The 19058-nt window shown below is 41.8% G+C and overlaps 1 non-coding gene across 1 annotated transcript; it reads right to left on the bottom strand.

Moving 5' to 3' along the window:
* Positions 1-539: 539 nt before the first annotated feature.
* LOC111917925 (small nucleolar RNA R71) lies at positions 540-646 on the bottom strand. Its single transcript, XR_002859059.2, has one exon. It is a non-coding gene; the product is annotated as a small nucleolar RNA R71 (small nucleolar RNA).
* Positions 647-19058: the final 18412 nt, after the last annotated feature.

Genomic DNA, 19058 nt, shown 5'->3' with positions numbered 1-19058 from the left:
TTTTTGGGAAAAAGAAGAGCAGTAAATCAGGAGCTTCTAGCGCTTCCTTGACAATTGAGGAGCCAATTCAAGAAGATATTGGATATGAGACCAAGGAAGAAGAGGAGGCAACGTACGAACAAGAAACCGAATCGGAGGAAGAGTTAGCATTCACTATGGCTAACATTGATGAAATTCCCATGGGAGAATGGAAGAAGAGGATGCGCGACGACCATGGCCCGGGACTTGTGCAACCCGCGTTTCCCGCAACTGCTACCTTCGAGCTAAAAGGTCATATCCTAGCTGCGCTCAAGGAAATACCTTTCTATGGGAAAGATCATGAAGATGCCTACAAACATTTGGATGAAGTAAATGATGTTGCTGATTACTTCAACATTCCAAATGTAACCCGCGAAACTCAACTACTTCGGATGCTTCCGGTAACCTTCAAGGGTGCTGCTAAAGACTGGCTCAAATCACTTCCCCCCGGGTCAGTCACTACTTGGGCCAGAATGAAGGAAGAATTTATTGATCACTTTTGCCCACCATCCAAAATAGCCAAACTCAAGAAGGCCATTGCAAACTTTGAACAGCAAGTTGGAGAGTCTTTATATGAAGCATGGGAGAGGTACAAAAGTCTGCTACGAAATTGCCCACACCATGATCTAAACAGCCAGCAAGAAGTTTCCATCTTTTATGATGGAGTCAATGTCACAACCCGGCAGTTGCTAGACTCACAAGGCCCACTTATAAAGAAGCCACCCTCGGTGATTAAAGAATTGATTGAAGAATTCTCTAAACACTCTAGAGAATACCACAACCCTAGGAATGATGTCACGAGGGGAGCCGCGTACGCTGCTACTGAAGATTTATCCGCGGTCATGGCCATGTTAAAAACCATGGATAGGAGAATGGACAAAATGGATCAAACTATCCATGTCATACGGGTGGGTTGTGAAAACTGCAATGGACCTCACCTCACTAGAGATTGCGATTTGGATGAGAACGGCAACAAAAAGGCACAAGTATGTTATTCGAGTGGTGACCGGTATGATGAGGACTGGCGCAAACAAAAGAAGGAGTGGCTGCCTTACGAAGAGTATAAGAAGGCCAAGGAGGAGAAGTACAGACAAAAAGGAAGAGGCTTTTACCAAAAGGAGGAGCCGGTGCAAGAGAGGAAGCCAAGCTTAGAAGATATGCTAACTAAATTTGTGGCCGCTTCCGAGAAAAGACATAGTGACCATGATGCTGCTATCCAAGAAACAAGAACAATGCTCAGGTTCCAGCAAGCATCCATCCACAACATAGAAACACAGCTTGGGCAACTTGCTCACGAGGCGCACAAGTAAATATTGTTACCACAAGAAGTGGGAAGATCATTACTCCCCTGGTCCCCATTCGAACTGAAGCAACCAAGGACTCACAGAAGGAAGGAACGGAAGAACAAGTTGAAAACCAACACTCACAATCTGAGAGTCCTACTCGCCGAGTAGGACCGATGGACTCGGCGAGTACCCCTGCTAAAACAAATGAACAGTCGCCCTTGAAACCATACCAGCCTCCAATGCCATACCCAGCCCGAGCCAAGAAAGAGAAGCAGGAAGAGGAATATCAGAAGTTTCTAGATCATATTAAAACTCTTCAAATCAACATTCCTTTCATTGAAGCCGTCATGCAAATGCCCAAGTATGCAAAGTTCCTTAAAGAACTCCTGACTAACAGAAGAAAGATGGAGGAAGTGCAGAAGGTAGTGCTTAATGAGAATTGCTCCGCCGCAATGCTAAACAAATTACCAAAGAAGAAGGGTGATCCGGGGAGCTTAACTTTACCTTGCCAATTTGGCAACTTGGCTGCAATTCAGGCCTTAGCTGATTCTGGAGCAAGTGTGAACCTTATGCCATACTCATTCTTTAAGAAGCTGGACCTCCCGGAGCCAAGGCCAATTCGAATGGCAATTCATTTGGCAAACAAGACTGTTACTTTCCCAAGAGGCATTTGTGAAGATTTGCTAGTGAAAGTAGACAAATTTGTCTTCCCGGCTGATTTCATCATTCTCGACATGAAGGCGGATCCGCAAGTGCCAATCATCCTTGGAAGGCCCTTCCTCAACACCGCTAGCACTATCGTAGACATGAGAGATTCTAAGCTCACATTACGAGTTGGGGACGATTCAGTGACATTCGGGGTAGAACAATCCATGAAGTACTCAAGGAGTAGTGACGACACGACTTTCTCAATCGACATGCTTGACGAAATATTGGAAGAGGACATACCTAAAGATTCCAGCAAGTTTGCAGCTTTGGATGAAGTATTTGATCCAGAAAAGGACTTACTAGAGATTGAAAGACTATTGGAAGAAGCGGAGTATGAAGAAATAAAGAAGCAAGCTGAAAGAACTACTCACCGAGTAGACCCGATCTACTCGCCGAGTACATCTGAAGAAAAGCCAGAAGTCGTGAATGCAGCCACCAACTCGCCGAGTACCAAACCTGCACTCGGCGAGTCCGTCACTATGCACAACAAATTGGAGCTCAAAACACTACCTGATCATCTGGAGTATGCCTTTCTGGAAGAAGGAAATCAGAAGCCTGTGATCATAGCCTCGGACCTATCCAAGACGGAAAAGGAGGAGCTTGTACGCGTGTTGAAGAAAAGGAAAAGAGCCATCACATGGAGCATCTCCGACATCAAGGGAATAAGCCCATCCTACTGCTCTCACAAAATCAATTTAGAAGAAGGAGCAAGGCCGATGGTGCAACATCAAAGACGATTAAACCCGAACATGCAAGAAGTCGTCAAGAAGGAGGTGGTCAAGCTTTTGGATGCAGGAATGATCTACTCCATCTCCGATAGTCCATGGGTGAGTCCGGTCTAGGTGGTGCCCAAGAAAGGAGGAATGACGGTCATTACCAACGAAAAGAACGAGTTAATTCCAACGCGAACGGTAACCGGTTGGCGAGTGTGCATCGATTATCGAAAGCTAAACGATGCCACTCGCAAAGACCATTTTCCCCTTCCTTTCATAGATCAAATGTTAGAGAGACTATCGGGCCATAGCTACTATTGCTTTTTAGATGGGTTTTTAGGGTATTTTCAAATACCCATAGACCCAATGGACCAAGAAAAGACCACCTTTACATGCCCCAGTGGGACTTTCGCCTATATACGCATGCCATTTGGACTATGCAATGCACTTGCGACATTTCAAAGGTGCATGACCGCCATATTCCATGATATGGTGGAAAAGTTCATGGAGGTCTTTATGGGTGACTTTTCTGTATTCGGATCTTCTTTCAATGACTGCCTCACAAATCTTGACAAAATGCTTGCTAGATGTGAGAAAACCGACTTGGTCCTAAATTGGGAAAAGTGTCACTTCATGGTCAAGGAGGGTATAGTTTTGGGACATAAAGTCTCTAAAAAGGGAATTGAGGTGGATCGGGCAAAGATAGACACCATTGCCAAATTACCCCCACCAACTAATGTGAAGGGCATTAGAAGTTTTTTGGGACACGCAGGTTTTTACCAGCGTTTTATAAAAGATTTTTCCAAAATCACGAAACCTCTAACACAATTATTACTAAAAGATGCACCCTTTAATTTTACTAAAGAGTGTTTAGAGGCATTTGACTTTCTAAAGGAAAAATTAACTAATGCCCCGATCATTATAGCACCAAATTGGAACTTACCCTTCGAGATCATGTGTGATGCTAGTGACTATGCACTAGGAGCGGTCCTTAGACAAAGGGTTGATAAGCACTTTCAACCCATCTATTATGCAAGCAAGACCTTAAATCCTGCCCAAGAGAATTATACTACCACTGAAAAAGAACTGTTAGCCGTGGTTTACGCTTTTGACAAGTTTCGCCCTTACTTGGTTTTATCTAAAACCACTGTTTTTACTGACCACTCGGCTATCAAGTATTTGTTTTCCAAACAGGATGCCAAGCCAAGACTAATACGATGGGTGCTGCTTCTTCAAGAATTCGATATAGAGATACGAGACAAGAAAGGAATGGAGAACGTAGCGGACGATCATTTATCTAGGCTCGAGAACCCGAAATTGCAAGAAGATAAGGATGGAGACGACTTTCCGGATGAATACATTATGGTGTCCGTGGGAGAGGAGCCATGGTTCGCAGACATAGCTAACTATTTAGCTACAAATTACGTTCTGAAGGATTATAGTAGTCAGCAAAAGAAGAAATTCTTTGCGGAGATCAAATATTACTTTTGGGACGATCCATACCTCTTTCGAAGCTGTGCGGATGGAATTATAAGAAGATGTGTGTTCGGGAAGGAAAGTCGAAGAATACTTGAACACTGCCATAGCGGGCCCACGGGAGGACATCATGGAGCACACTATACCGCAAAGAAGATCTTTGACATTGGGTTCTATTGGCCTACAATCTTCAAAGATGCATCCCAATATGTCAAAGAATGCGATGCTTGTCAAAGGGTGGGAAACATTTCATCTCGAAATGAGATGCCACAACATAGCATTCAAGTGTGTGAGGTGTTCGACGTGTGGGGCATTGACTTCATGGGACCTTTTCCCACCTCCAAAGGAAACAAGTACATCCTAGTGGCGGTAGATTATGTTTCGAAATGGGCGGAGGCGCAGGCTTTACCTACAAATGACGGACGGGTAGTGGTACGATTCTTAAAAAAACTATTCTCCCGATTTGGTGTTCCGAAGGCCCTAATTAGTGACCGTGGCACACACTTTGCCAATGATCAATTGGAAAAGGTGCTCAAGAAATATGGGGTGACCCATAAGTTCTCCACGTCATACCACCCGCAAACGAGTGGACAAACTGAAGTGACCAATCGAACTTTGAAGCGTATTGTAGAGAAGTCGGTGGGAAGCAACCGCAAGGAATGGTCGGATAAATTGGATGACGCACTATGGGCATTTCGTACCGCTTTCAAAACACCTATTGGTACTACACCATATAGGTTAGTTTATGGAAAGCAATGTCATTTACCGGTTGAAATCGAGCATAAGGCATATTGGGCGTTAAAGAGGTGCAACTTTGACATGGAAGAATTGAAGACCAACCGTCTAATGCAAATGAATGCCCTTGAAGAACTCCGAAATGAGGCGTATTCTAGTTCATGGCTCTACAAAGAAAAGACCAAGAGATGGCATGACAAAAGAATCAAAAGCAAAGACATCCATGAAGGCCAAAAAGTACTACTTTTTAATTCCCGATTAAAACTTTTCTCGGGCAAACTCAAATCAAGGTGGGATGGTCCCTTTTTGGTCAAGACGGTGTTTCCTCACGGGGCTATAGAATTGATCTCAAGAGACGGCACACCATTTAAAGTCAATGGTCATAGAGTGAAGAAATATGAAGAAGGAGTCCCCCGAAATGAAGGATTGGAGGAGCTGCTACTGTGCGGAATCGCAAAAACGTAGACGGGGCGGAGTCCAGCTAATGACTCCATCAAAAGAAGCACTTCTCGGGAGGCAACCCGAGTTTCAAGTTTGCATTTTCTTTCCTTTTCTTTATTTTTCATATTGTTTTTTTTTCATTCTTCTTCATTTATTCTATTTCTCTAAGTGCTTGAGGACAAGCTATACTGTGAGTGTGGGGTGGAAGGGCTAAACAAAGGAATTCATACAGTAAAATTGGCAAATTTAAAATTTTTTTCAACCTGAGACATCTACTCGGCGAGTATATCGACTATATTCGGCGAGTAAATGTTCACTTACAGCCAAAAGTCGATAACACGCGTGTCTACTCGGCGAGTAGATCCATTCTACTCGGCGAATAGCAGGTTAAAACCCAGTAAATCAAAACCTGTAAAAATTATTATTACTCACCAATTCATCCCCACACTCGCTGAGCATATCCTCTCAGCTGCATCTCTAAGTGTTCTTCAAGATCTCTCCAATTTTCTTCTTCTTTCTCTTCATTCAAGCAACAAGGTAACATCTTTACCCTTTAATTTTATGAAAGGTCCAATCTTTATCACATATCTTCACATATTTGTTATGATTTCGGATTTGGGGAGTTTTTCCCAATTTTTAGGGCTTTGATATACTCATGAATTAGAGGTTGTTTGGAGTAATTTCTTCAAGATCTATGGTTAGATAAGTAATGACAACAAAACCCTATGAACAAATTGGACTATTACACAGATTACACAGATCTGATCTCGATCTGTCAAAAAGCTCATACTACTCGGCGAGTATGTTCGTGTACTCGACGAGTAGGTCCCAATCAGATCAAAAATTTTCCTGTTTTAATTATGGGGTGTTGTTTGTTGCTGTGTTCTTGGTATGTTTATGCAGATAGCATGGCAAGGAGAGGACAGTCATCACGTGGAGGAGGCCATGGTGATATGTCATGGTTAGCCTTTCAACAAATTACCTCCAAATCCTCCAAAACTCGAGCCCTAAGCAGGTTGGAGGCGTTGCGACAGAAAGAAATCCACTTGCCCAATGCAGTGGATTGGGGATGGATGGGCAATGTCGGCTTGGAAGAGGAACTTACTCCATATTTGGTGAAAGATTGTAACTTGGGTTATGCCAACATCACTTGTGATGGTTGGTTGCAATTGTTTAAAATACAAGAGCCAGTATACGCGGAGTTGTGCTGGGAATTCTTTGCTACCATTTCATTCCGAGGTGGTAGTGAGTATTACAATCGAAACACGATCTCGTTTTCTTTGGGAGGAGAGCTGCGACAATGCAGCATGGTTGAGTTCTCTTGGCGGTTGGGCATCTACGATCAAGACATGTCGATGACGGACTACTTTGAAGCCTTCTTGGAGAATACCTACAAAGAACTTCCCGAGGGGGTGGTGGCGCCGACATGGTGGAGTACAATTGCTAACCGGGTCTACATACCTTCCACTACTCAAGAAGGTCATATCTGTTCTCCAATCCATCGACTCATTCACCGGTTCGTTGCAAGCACGATCAACATGCGGAAGGATTGGGACAAAGTTCCCACCCTTGATGTCTTTTACTTGTGGAGTATCATCACTCCCGATGTCTTCTGCAACCTCCCATACTGCGTTGCTAAATTTCTTGCGGAGGGAGCGGTTAAGGAGAAGATAAACTCGAAGATCAATGGGGGCATGTTCATTACTCGGCTTGCGAGATCATTTGGGATTTTGGAATTGCCGCAAGCTCAAACGCTAACGATTATCCACCCTCCTCCGTTCAACACTGCACTTTATAGGAGGGCTCAGATAGTTGAAAATTTTGGTGATTCTTTTATTATTACGAATGAGGATGAGCCAGCGGTCCCCGAGGAGCCGGGAAGGCGGGTTAGGCCAAGGAACGAGCGGGTACGAGAAGATCCACCGGTTATTCCGGTGGAGGATAACGAGGGATGGAACCAAGTGGAGTATCGACAATACTTGGATGATATAGGGCGAGGGGTTAATTACACCAATCAATCCTTCGAGTATCTTTTCCAACAAATGCATATTGAACCGCGACCGGGACCCGGCTACCCTTACATTATGGATTGGGACGAAAGGATGCGAAGAAGGGGTGGAGAAGGAGGTAGTGGAGCTGGAGGAGCCGGGATGGAAGAGGAAGAATGAAGATTTTATTTTATCTTATTTTGTTTTGTTTGGTTATGATGTTTGTTTTAAGACAATTGTGGACATGTTGAATTTGGCTATGTGGTTGGAATATTAGTGTTACTTTTAGTTTTCTTTTCAGGTATTGAAGCTAGGAAGCATGCTATTTAGGAGGGGTCAAGAGAGGAATGAGAGTCTTTATGAGTAATTATGGAGTCTTGTTCCTAGGATTGAGTCCGTACGAACCGAGAGTTTATTGAAGTGTTGCTGCTTAGGAAGTTCACGGGAGAGTACATTTATGTTTCCATGTCAACACTAGCGTAAAGAGAGACAGCGGTTCATAAAACTCTGGAAATATAAGCTCTACTCGCCGAGTGCACTAACACTACTCGGCGAGTACATCTGCTTTTGCACGAACTACTTTCCCAATCGAGTTCTACTCGCCGAGTTTGATCACCTACTTACCGAGTAGCCTGCTGCAAGAGGAGTTACTGATTTGTTCTGGCTAGTTTTTCTGCGCCATTCATACACTCTTTATGAATTACTACTGAGGATTGTGCAGCAACCCTTTTTCCTTGGAGTTTTCGAGCTATCAACCACACAAGATGTATGACGCCCGTGCCATGGATGAGCTGTTCCCATGGTTAAACTCACTAGAAGAAGGAGTTGAAGAAGAGAGTGTCAACCTAGCGACTGCTACCCCAGGGGAGTTTGTTCCAACTTTCTCTCTATTTGCATTTTTTAGTTGTTATAATATGCAATGAGGGCATTGCATAAAATAAGTGTGGGGTAGGGGGTTAGTCACATATTAGAATATTTAGAATCTTAATTTAGGCTAATTTTTAAAATTTTTTGTTGCATATCAAAAATGCTTAGGTCTTAAATTAGAAAATTTTGGTAAAAATTAGGATTCCATATTAGAATTGTGTTAATAATTGCATGAAAACCCAAATGTTTAGTTGAGCCTATACACGTTCTAGTGCATTTGTGGCTTCATTATTTCAGTGAAATCATGAGACAAAAACACGACCTTGCTCAGACTGAGGGATGCAATATGTTTAGCAGCCTAAACCTGAAATGTATCCAGGAAAGTTTTTATCATTAGCCAATAAAGGTTGAGATTGAGCGCCCCTGCTTAAGCATGTAGGGATTTGAGTGAAAAAAAAATATATTGAGAAATACATGAAAAAAAAAGAAAAAAAAAGAATTGCTAGAAAAGTTGTAAGAAGTTTGGAGCAAATGAAGTGAAGATCAAAAGATCAAAATTCCAAAAATCCAAAAAAGATGAAGATACCAAAAGTCAATACAAGTTGGTGAATTCAAAGATATCACATATCAAATTATCAAGAAAGTGAAGAATTCAAAGAATTCCATAGTGGTATCGAAAAGTTGTAATTCTAGAATATGTATGCTTGGGTTGCTCAATTAAAAATACCTTGAGGGTAAAGAGATTTTCTGAGGATGGATTCGGAGGGTTGCATAAAATGAGCATAGTTCGGGGTGAGTGGGTGAATGTTTATGAGGACTGTGAGTATTTGAAGTATGGGGGGTTTTTAGGAATTTTAGACACAAATGCATGCGTTGCGGTCTTGGCATAATGGCTGGGTTGGATTGGAGTTATTAGTGATTTTAATGTGTTTAAAATTTAGTTTTGCTTGGGGGCAAGCAAAAGTCAAGTGTGGGGTATTTTGATATGTGCATAATTAGTTAATTATTTAACATATATTCTTAGTTATTTTTGATTAATTATGAGAATAATGTGGACAAAAGGTACTTAAAATGTTGTGAATTGTGTTTTCAGTCCAAAAGATATGCTTGGAGGCAAAAAGGAGAAAAGGAAAGCAAGTGAAGATTAAAAAGTGAAAGAAGGAGATCTACTCGGCGAGTAGATCGACCCTACTCGGCGAGTGCACGACGATATGCCAGAAGATAACTACAACTGCTAATTCAAGACGGATAAGTATGGACCTACTCGGCGAGTTGATTCTGCTACTCGCCGAGTACCCTCTGTTTTGGGATATCTATAAAAGACGAATCCTTATCCCATGGGAAGGCATTCCTGGCGATTTTTGAAGGATCAGCTGCGACTAAAAGGTTCAGAAGGCGCTAAGGAACCCTAAGCTTCAAGAGTGGGAAGAATTCAAGCAATTAGGTTAATTCTACCACTTAGACTTAGGAATTAAATATGTTTGCATTAATAAACTTTGTTTTTGTGTTTGTTTCTACTGCAACTATGAGCTAAATTCGTTTTTGTTTCTGTTTGGGGAATACCAAAGAACTCCTATGGTTTGATTATTAATTTTTGCTTAATTGTCTATTGGTGATTTATTAAATTAAGTTTGTTAAAGAACCTTATGTATTAATCACTACTATTTTCTGTTAATTGGAAGGCAATTAGGTTGCATGAACATCACTTAATTGTTAACCTCATATGTCTATGTGAATGCTAAAACATATGCTTAGAAGTAATGATTATGAAACTAAGATTAATAATAAAATAGGAAGATTAATGTGTGAGCTTGTTTGAGAAACCATCAACAAGAGGTTAATTGAATTAATAACTTAATTAACCATTACAAATCTTATTTAATCCAAATAATTAATCTAGGGAATTAATTAGTTTAAACACTTGATCAACGCTTAAATTAGTTAATTGTCTAAGGGTTATGAGTAATGAATATGAACCTAACTATTATAATTGGTAACCAATAGCAATTAATCCATCTTAACTTAAATAACCATAGGAGTGAATTGGTTGAACCTAAATAGAAACATCTTTATCAAATTTGGTGAATAGTTGTTGCTTTAGTTAATTAGTTAATTTAGTTTGTCTAAGTTTCCAGTCTTGCAAAACTAGAGAAAAACCCTTTACTTTTGTTATTTGTTTTAGTTAAAATTAGCTATTAGTTTAATTGCCCGTTCCCTGAGTTCGATACCTCACTTATCAATCTATACCACTTAAAGACAGGTTCACTGCCTTTGTGTGCTCAAATTATTAATAAAAAGTAGGGATAAAACTAGTTGAATTTACACACATCACTATACCACCAACCATTTTCACAGATACCACTACAACAACTGCAAAGGTAACAACCAACGTATCTGATACGGGGGTTCATACCAGTGCAACCGAACCACCACCTGTAACCGAACCACCTCAAACCGAAACCCAGCATACAACCGAACCTACTCACACTCAACAACCACCCGAAACTACCCCAACCAACACTCAACCTGAACCTACCCACACCACATCACCTCCAGCTTCCCCACTCCCTCCATCTCCAGATCATGCCTCTGATGGAGACAACCCCTTCCTTGGCGGTGAAAATATGACCTTCGATTCGGTCTACTTTAGTCTGTTTCAGGTTCAAAGTGACGATGAGGACGATGCTCCAGTAACAAAGAAGCATCTAAAGGAGCTAAACGAGAAGGTTGACTTACTTCTTGCGTCATCCTCTAACACTCAGTCCTCTCTCTCTGAAGCCGCTCTTCAGAAGATTGTTGACGCCTTCTCCAGGGCTCAGCATGATTCTGTTGCTTCAGCTACAGCCGCCATTGATGCCTCCACAAAATCCTGTGAGGCTGCGACCGCAAAGGTCGATAAACTATTCTCAGACGCCTCTTCCCTGTTGAAGTCCTTACAGGAGAGTGCAGACGCCACAAAGATAACGTTGGAACCAATCCTTCAACAATTGGCCACGTTCGTCTCAATGGAGTTACAGTCGTTCACTACACTTCGCCAATCCATAAGCGACGACAACTCGGCCCTTTGTGCCTCCATTGATGAGCACCTCGCTAAGCTTCAGGAGGATCTCGCTGCCGAAAACTCATTAATGGACGTTTTGGCAAGTAAAACCACCGCCCTTAAGGTTAAGAGCACTCAGCTTTCAAACTCTCAGCAACAGCTTGAAGCTCTTCGATCCGAACGGGAGGTTATAAAAACATGTGTTTCGGATGTACACGCTGCCCTATCTAACATCCTGGAAGCACACGATCCGATTCTCAATCATTCGGTGAGGCGAACCCTTGCTGAAAAACTTGCTCCTGCCCTGGACCTTCTTAGCAAGGTTGAAGGCTTACCTAGCTTCGTGTCCGATCCGAAACAAGGGGGAGAAGTGAAGTCCGGATCGAAACCACCTCCTTCCTCAAAAGCTTCTCACACAACCGAACCACCTCCGACTGGTCAAACTTCGGGTTCAGGTGTGAAGGGCAAAGGAAAGAACATAGCTGAGGAAGAAGAAGAAGATGATACAGAAACCATTGCTGACTTGCTTAAACGCAAAAACAGTCGCAATGAGAAAGATGATATCAATCGTGTGGCGCGTGAAGCTAAAGAAGCTGAACGAAAGAAGAAAGAAGCCCACGATCTCCTCGAGAGCAGAAAAACTCTTTTCCCTGCTTGGACTCGAGAGAGACTGATTAAGGAGGCCATAGATACTCCTAGCATCCTATGGCTCGAACCGGTGATCTCCTTCGACTGCATAAATTCTGTCGATTCGTAGTTCGATATGCCGTTGACTTGAAAGGCATTTATCTTCCACGCCTTCTCCAATATTTTTGAAGTCCCTCATCCTAATTCTGAGGTCGATAAGGAGCTTATCGAGTTCTATCTGAAGGCTGCTCAACCGCAATACCAAACATGGAGCGCTCAGAAGATCGTGAACGTTCGGGTCATAAAGCCTTATACCGAAGGGAGATTCATCAATGTTTGGTTCAGGGTGATAAGAGGGTCTGCTAGAACCGAACATCTTATATCATTGGCAGATCTACCGAACCTAAAACCTCATGATTGGATCGTTTTGCACAACATCCTTTTGACGAATGAAGCTGAATATGGTCCAATTATAGACCATCTCAAGAGGATGATTGTTTGTTATATCATGGAGGTCGCCCTAATGGATCAGGAGATAGCCACAGTCTTCAAGAAGAAACCGAAGATAGCTCCTGTGGGATCGGCCAGTGATCTCAATCAAATGAAGATGGGCAAGATCGACCCAAAACGCAATACGGTCATGTTCACTAGAGCAGAAGGACAGAAATGCCTCTTTGCTTTAGCGGATAAACATCTTTATACCACTGCTTGTCTTGAGCATGTGATGTTTATCATCTGGCGGTGTAAAGAGAATGCAGCAGATGATGTCAAGTATTTCAACGATATGATCCAGTGGTACATCAGATTCAGACAGACGATACTTGCTCTTGCCTGTCGTCTGTTTCACACTATGAAGAAGAAGGTACCTGCTGGTGCTGCTGGCCCAAGTAACAAGTGAAGATCTCGCTCCAATTGACACAAAGGGGGAGATTGTTGAGTTGAAGACTCATAAAAAGGTTGCATCATTGGGCTCGGCTGTTAGTCCATTTATTTTGTACTCCGGTTTTGGGCCTGTCCAACCGTGAGTTTATTAGGTTTACTATATAAAGATATGCTTGCATGCATATTAGGTTAACGATTTAAGAGAAGTAACGATCATTACGATAAAAGTGTAGATTTCTTTATCGTTCTTGTAAACCTCCAACCCTTCTACAGTTGATGTTCTTGATCGAGCTCTTCTGAGGGTTTATTTTATAATCATTCGACACGTTTGATTCATCCTTAAGTTATTCTTTGTTTTACGTTCATTCTTGTTGTTTAAATATTTATTCAACTGTTTAAGATCTAATCGATCTTCAAGATTAAGTTTTAATCTCATCAATCACGACCTTGATTCTTTAAGAGATCTACAATCGTCTCTTTATGATCATCATCACTATCTTCAGCAATTTTCTTTCCTTTGTCTTTGACACCTGAACTGAGGCTTGACCTGCTGGAGGAGGTTCGGTTGCTTTAGTTGCTGTAGAAGTGGGAGGCGGTTAGGACTGAGACACATCTTCTCCCCCTTGTTTCGGATCAGACACGAACTCTAGGAGCCCTTCAAGTTTGCTTAAGAGAGCAAGGGCAGGAGCAAGCTTTTTTGCAAGAGTGCGCCTCACCGAGTAGTTCAGAATCGGATCATGGGCTTCAATGATGTTGGAAAGGGCGGCGTGGACATCCGAAACACATGAAGAAATAACTTCTCGCTCAGATCGAAGAGATTTAACTTCCTTTTGAGAATGGAAAAGCTGAAGACTCTTGACCTTGAGAGCAGTGGTTTTACGAGCGAGAGCGTCCATTACTGAGTTCTCGGCAGCTAGGTCTTCATGCAGCTTAGTCAGGCGCTCCTCAATAGTCGCCTTAAACGATGTGTTGTCATCACTGAGAGATTGACGAAGACTAGCAAAGGACTCCAGTTCGGAGGCAACTGAAGTGGCCAGCTTGTTGACAAGAGAGTCAAGCTTCTTTTTATTGGAATCAGCAGTGTCCTGTAATGACTGCAAAATAGAAGAAGCGTCAACAAATAGTTTTTTGACTTTTTCGGTTGCAGCAGCACATGCCTTGGTGGAGGCGTCAACAGCGGCAGTGGCAGAGTTGATAGAGGTATCATGAGCCTTAGTAAATGTATCAACAATCCCCTGAATAGAAGCCTCTGAGATAGTAGAGTGTGAGGAAGAAGAGGAGGAAGCAATGAGAGAATCGATTTTCTCATGAAGCTCCTTGAGATGCTTCTTGGTGACTGGAGCATCATCATCATCATCACTTTGCATTTGATACGGACTGTAATAGACCGAGTCAAATGTCATGTCCTCTCCTACAAGAAAAGGTTCTTCATTATCTGCTGATTGAGCAGGAGATGAGGGTGATGGTGGAGGCTCAGTTGTGGAAGTAGGTTCGGGTACGGATGTATGTTCGGTAGTGGGAGTGGTTTCGGGTGCTGAAGTAGGAGCCCCCGTATCAGATATGTTGGTTCTAACTCCAGCGGTGGTTGTTATGGTAGCTTCGGTGAAAATGGGAGGTGGTACATGGATAGAAGTGGGTGGTATTTGAGTAGTGGAGGTTATGGGGGGAATGGAAATAGAGATGGAGATTGGGGGAAGAGAGACAGGTCTAGTGGAAACATGTACCTCAGGGGTAGGCGAACGTGGAGGAGTGTTACCACGTAGGGACTCTTCAGAGTCTGAACTCTCTTCCTCAGATTCACTGGAGGAGGAGGCAAAAATAAGCTTTCGCCTAGGTTGAGTTTTCCGCTTCTTTGGTGGAGGAGATTGAGCTGCTTTGGAGGGTTTGCGTTTCTTTGGAGAAGGACCTTTCGCTCCTTTGACAACCTTCTTGTCTTTTCCCTTGTCAGTCTTCTTTCCCCTGGGAGCAGGCCGATCAGCATCATGAATTGATTGAATCATGTCAGGAGTGAGATCTCTAGGACCAGAGCGACGAAACTCCTTGTAAGTTCTGATGATCCGACTGTCGCTTGGAACATCCCCATACATTGTTTCAGGGATGGAGCCAATAAACTGAAACTTAGAGGAATCAGAGACAATTATCTTCGTAGTGTGGAAAGTACCTATCGAAGAAAGTGGAGAATCAGCCACAATTGGAACATGATACTTTTCCATCACCCACTTTGTGACCACTATCCAGAATCTAGCTTATGAGATCTCTGAATGGAGAGATGTAGACGCTAGACTCTGAATCAGCTGCTGCCATAAAACTGACCCATAATCAAGGTTGATGCCGTGATACAACCCATAAAGAATGGTTATAAACAAACGACTCGCCCCGTCTAAACCTGCACTTCGTTCTGATAGCCCCTTCAACAAGACGGTGAAGAAGTCGTTCCATTGAGGAGGTAAGCAAGATTTCTTGAATTTGGTCACCGTCGTCAGAATTTCAGTGTATCCCATGTTATAAAACATGGAAAACAATTGTCCCACCGGGATGGATTCATGGTTAACCCTAGATTCATCGTGTTCAAACCCTAAAAGCGAACATAATCGCTGCTTGGAGATGGAGGCCTTGTGATCAAGAATGTCGAAGAAGATTCGATCGACAGACTTGTCATAGTGGGTTGTGGAGAATATTTGCGAGAGACACTCCATTGGAACTGTTTCGACCTTGGTGAGAGCTAGAACTAGTGGCGAATACTTGAGACATTCCATGATTTGAAACATGAATGCATCGTTAACTTGAGGAGTGAGGTCGATTATCAGGCTTTGTTGAGGACGGATTGGCAGAATGTGAGAAGTAGCATGAACTGATGATGAATCCGCCATTGAAGAGAAGGATTTGGGAGAGATGATGAATAATAGAAGAAACGAAGCTTTTCTTGCTCTCTGAAGGTTTGGTGCAGTAAAGAGGTAAATTATGGTAAAATTACCTTTTATACCGTGGTGAGAAGAGAGAGAAAAATTTGTTCCCAAATCTTCAAGGGAAATACGAAGAGTTGCCTTAGGTGATTGATGGGTGACAGTTTAGAGCCCCGATGATTACGCAGGAGAGAGAAAAACTGTCCCGTTTCACACGCCTTCCCATCAAGCGCCGTTTGAAATGTCAAAAACGGTTCCACTTCACACGCCTTCCCATCAAGCGTCGTTTGAGATATTGAAGTTATTAGACTTTCGGATGAGTCATCAACTTATCCCTTTAGAGGGAGTTGTCATCATAGAGCAAAATAACCACGTGTAACATTGTGAGCCGCATCTCTTTTATAACCTTAAATCCCATAGCCAAAAATTGCTTGTAAGTAATGAAACCAGAATTATGGAAAATCAAAAAGATTTTCGTGCATAGAGTGTAAAAGAAAAGAAATAAAGCAACACATATGTGGGAAATTGTGATGTCAGTTAAGACACGGACCAATGGATCCCGGGCACGAATCTCTTCTTTCAAAGTTAAGAGAGACCTTAAAGTGTTTGTGTGGTTTCCCGTTGAATTACGATCAAACACTTATTAAGAAGTGTTGAAAGGCATATTTTAATAAGGCTAATGTGGGTGGCTTTCGCTTCAGTTCAGAATTCCTGATCTTGCATAAGACAGAAATCGACTAAAGTACTTGTGAGACCAATGTAGTATGTTGAACAAGTAGGTGTGAAGAGAATTTAAGTGGCATGTGTAAAATACTTTTAGGTGAAATCTCAAAAAAAAATTAAAACTGGATTCTAAGGGAAGAAATGTTATGGGATTTAACAATTTCATAAGAATCACACAAAAAGAAAATTTAGAGATTTCAAGGTACAACCCCATGGGTGACTTCGTTAATTCATTAGTGAAAGCTAGAACAAATTTAATTTTTCACCGTCAATGCATAGTAGGTATTGAATTGTGGGTTTCACTTAGCACGCAGTGGCACGAAGCTAAGATCATAAACACAGAAATTGTGTAACCATAAACCTCAGTGGTAATTACTAAGAGTCTCAAGGGTTACGTGTATGAAGCGAATAGGATGGAGAAAAGTATTGGAGATGGTGTAAAGAAACCAAAGTACCTCTGCTGTTAAAATGAGGACCAAGCAGAAAACTCTTATCTCATGTGAGAAGAGAGTAAGGTAGCTCATGATTAGAATAAATATAAAAGCCTAATTGGGAAGACAAGGGTTGTATATACCAATTCAGTAAGGCTATTATTCAGAATCAGGTGAGGCTTTGGACACATACAACAACAAGCTTCTAGGGACACTTAACTATCAAAAACGTGAGAACAATAATTTCTCCACAATTATCCATAAATAAAAATTAACGAACACAAGCAAACAAAAAAAATGTTTTTGGAGTTTTTGATTTAAAGAGAAAAACAAAAAAAAAATATTTTTGTAGTTTTTGAGTTAAAGAAAGAAAAGAAAAAAAACTTTGGAACCGAACCCGAAATAGACTGAACGCTCGGTTCATTTCGGTTAAAAAAACTTTGAAAAAGAAAGAAAGAAATGAGAAAAAAAACTTACAACCAAATAAACTACCGTTAATTGATAAGCGAAGATAAGAGAATAGGACCGAACCCGAGCGCTCGGTTCATTTCGGCACTCATGTGAACCGAACCCGAATGTTCGGTTCATTTCGCTTCCAACTTTTAGTTTTGAGAAGTAGTTTTTGGTACTAACTCCAATTCCATCATACCTAGCCCTTGTAGAATTTTATTGAAACTTGCTTCAGGAAGAGCTTTGGTGAAGATGTCAGCCAGTTGATCAGAAGTTCGAACAAAATGAATTTCTACGTTTCCGTCTTCTACGTGATCTTTAATGAAGTGATACCTTAATGCAATGTCTTTAGTTTTGGAATGTTGCACTGGGTTATGACAGATCCTAATTGCACTTTCTGAGTCACAATATAGTGGGATCTTTTTCATATTGAGTCCATAATCCCATAGTTGACTTTGGATCCAAATCACTTGTGATGTGCAGGAAGCGGCTGCAATATATTCTGATTCGGCTATAGACAGTGAAACACATGTTTGTTTCTTAGATTTCCAGCTCATCAATTTTCTGTCGAGGAATTGACATCCTCCTGCGGTGCTTTTCCTGTCTAAACCACATCCTCCAAGGTCTGCATCTGAGTAGGCTTGAACAAAGAACCCTGAGTTGGAGGGATACCAGAGACTGAGAGAGGTGGTTCGCTTCAGATATCGGAGTATGTTTTTCACTGCTAGCATGTGTGGTTCACGAGGATTCGCCTGAAACCTAGCACAATAACACACAGAAAAACATTATATCGGGTCTGCTAGATGTGAGGTACATCATGGAACCAATCATTTGTCGATATAGCGTTATATCTACTGCCGGTTTTTCCAAGGATGGTGTGAGTTTGGTGCCGAATGCCATTGGAACTTTGACCTTTGAATCTCTCATCATGCCGAATTTAGCAAGAAGAGTCTTGGTATATGCTTCCTGGTTGATAAAGATGCCTTCGGGTCCCTGTTTAATGTTTAAACCAAGGAAAAAGTTAATCGGACCCATTGAGCTCATTTCAAATTTAGTCTCCATCAACTTTCTGAATTCAATTGTTAAGCTAGGATTCATTGAGCCAAAGATGATATCATCGACATAGATTTGAACTATCATAAGGTGGTTACCTTCCTTCTTTCGAAAGAAGGTTGGGTCAACCAAACCTTGTTTGAATTTAGACATCTTTAAGAACTTAGTTAGTGTTTCATACCATGCCCTAGGCGCTTGTTTCAGACCATAAACTGCCTTGTCTAGAATGTAACAGTGATTTGGATGCTTTTCATTCACAAAACTTGGAGGTTGCTCCACGTAAACCATTTCTTCAAGTTCTCCATTCAGAAAGGCGCATTTCACATCCATTTGGTAGACCTCAAAATTCTTGTGTGCAACGTAGGCAAGAAATATTCGAATAGATTCCAGCCTTGCTACCGGAGCAAATGTTTCTTCGTAATCAATTTCTTCCTCCTGGCAGTATCCTTTCACCACAAGACGAGCTTTATTTCGAATCACATTGCCCTCCTTGTCCATTTTGTTTCTGAATACCCATTTGAGAGCAACGACTGAGGCATCTTTTGGTGTTGGAATGAGACGCCATACCTTATTTCTTTCAAACTCATTGAGTTCATCTTGCATTGCTTGGACCCAATTAGAATGATCAAGAGCAATATTGACGGTCTTTGGCTCAACTTTGGATACGAAGGAATTATACATGCAGAACTTTACTTTGGAGAATAGGGAGGTTTGCTT

Source organism: Lactuca sativa, chromosome 4 (assembly GCF_002870075.4).
Source record: "Lactuca sativa cultivar Salinas chromosome 4, Lsat_Salinas_v11, whole genome shotgun sequence".
NCBI classification, from domain to species: domain Eukaryota; kingdom Viridiplantae; phylum Streptophyta; class Magnoliopsida; order Asterales; family Asteraceae; genus Lactuca; species Lactuca sativa.
This window is presented reverse-complemented; position numbering and strand designations above follow the sequence as displayed.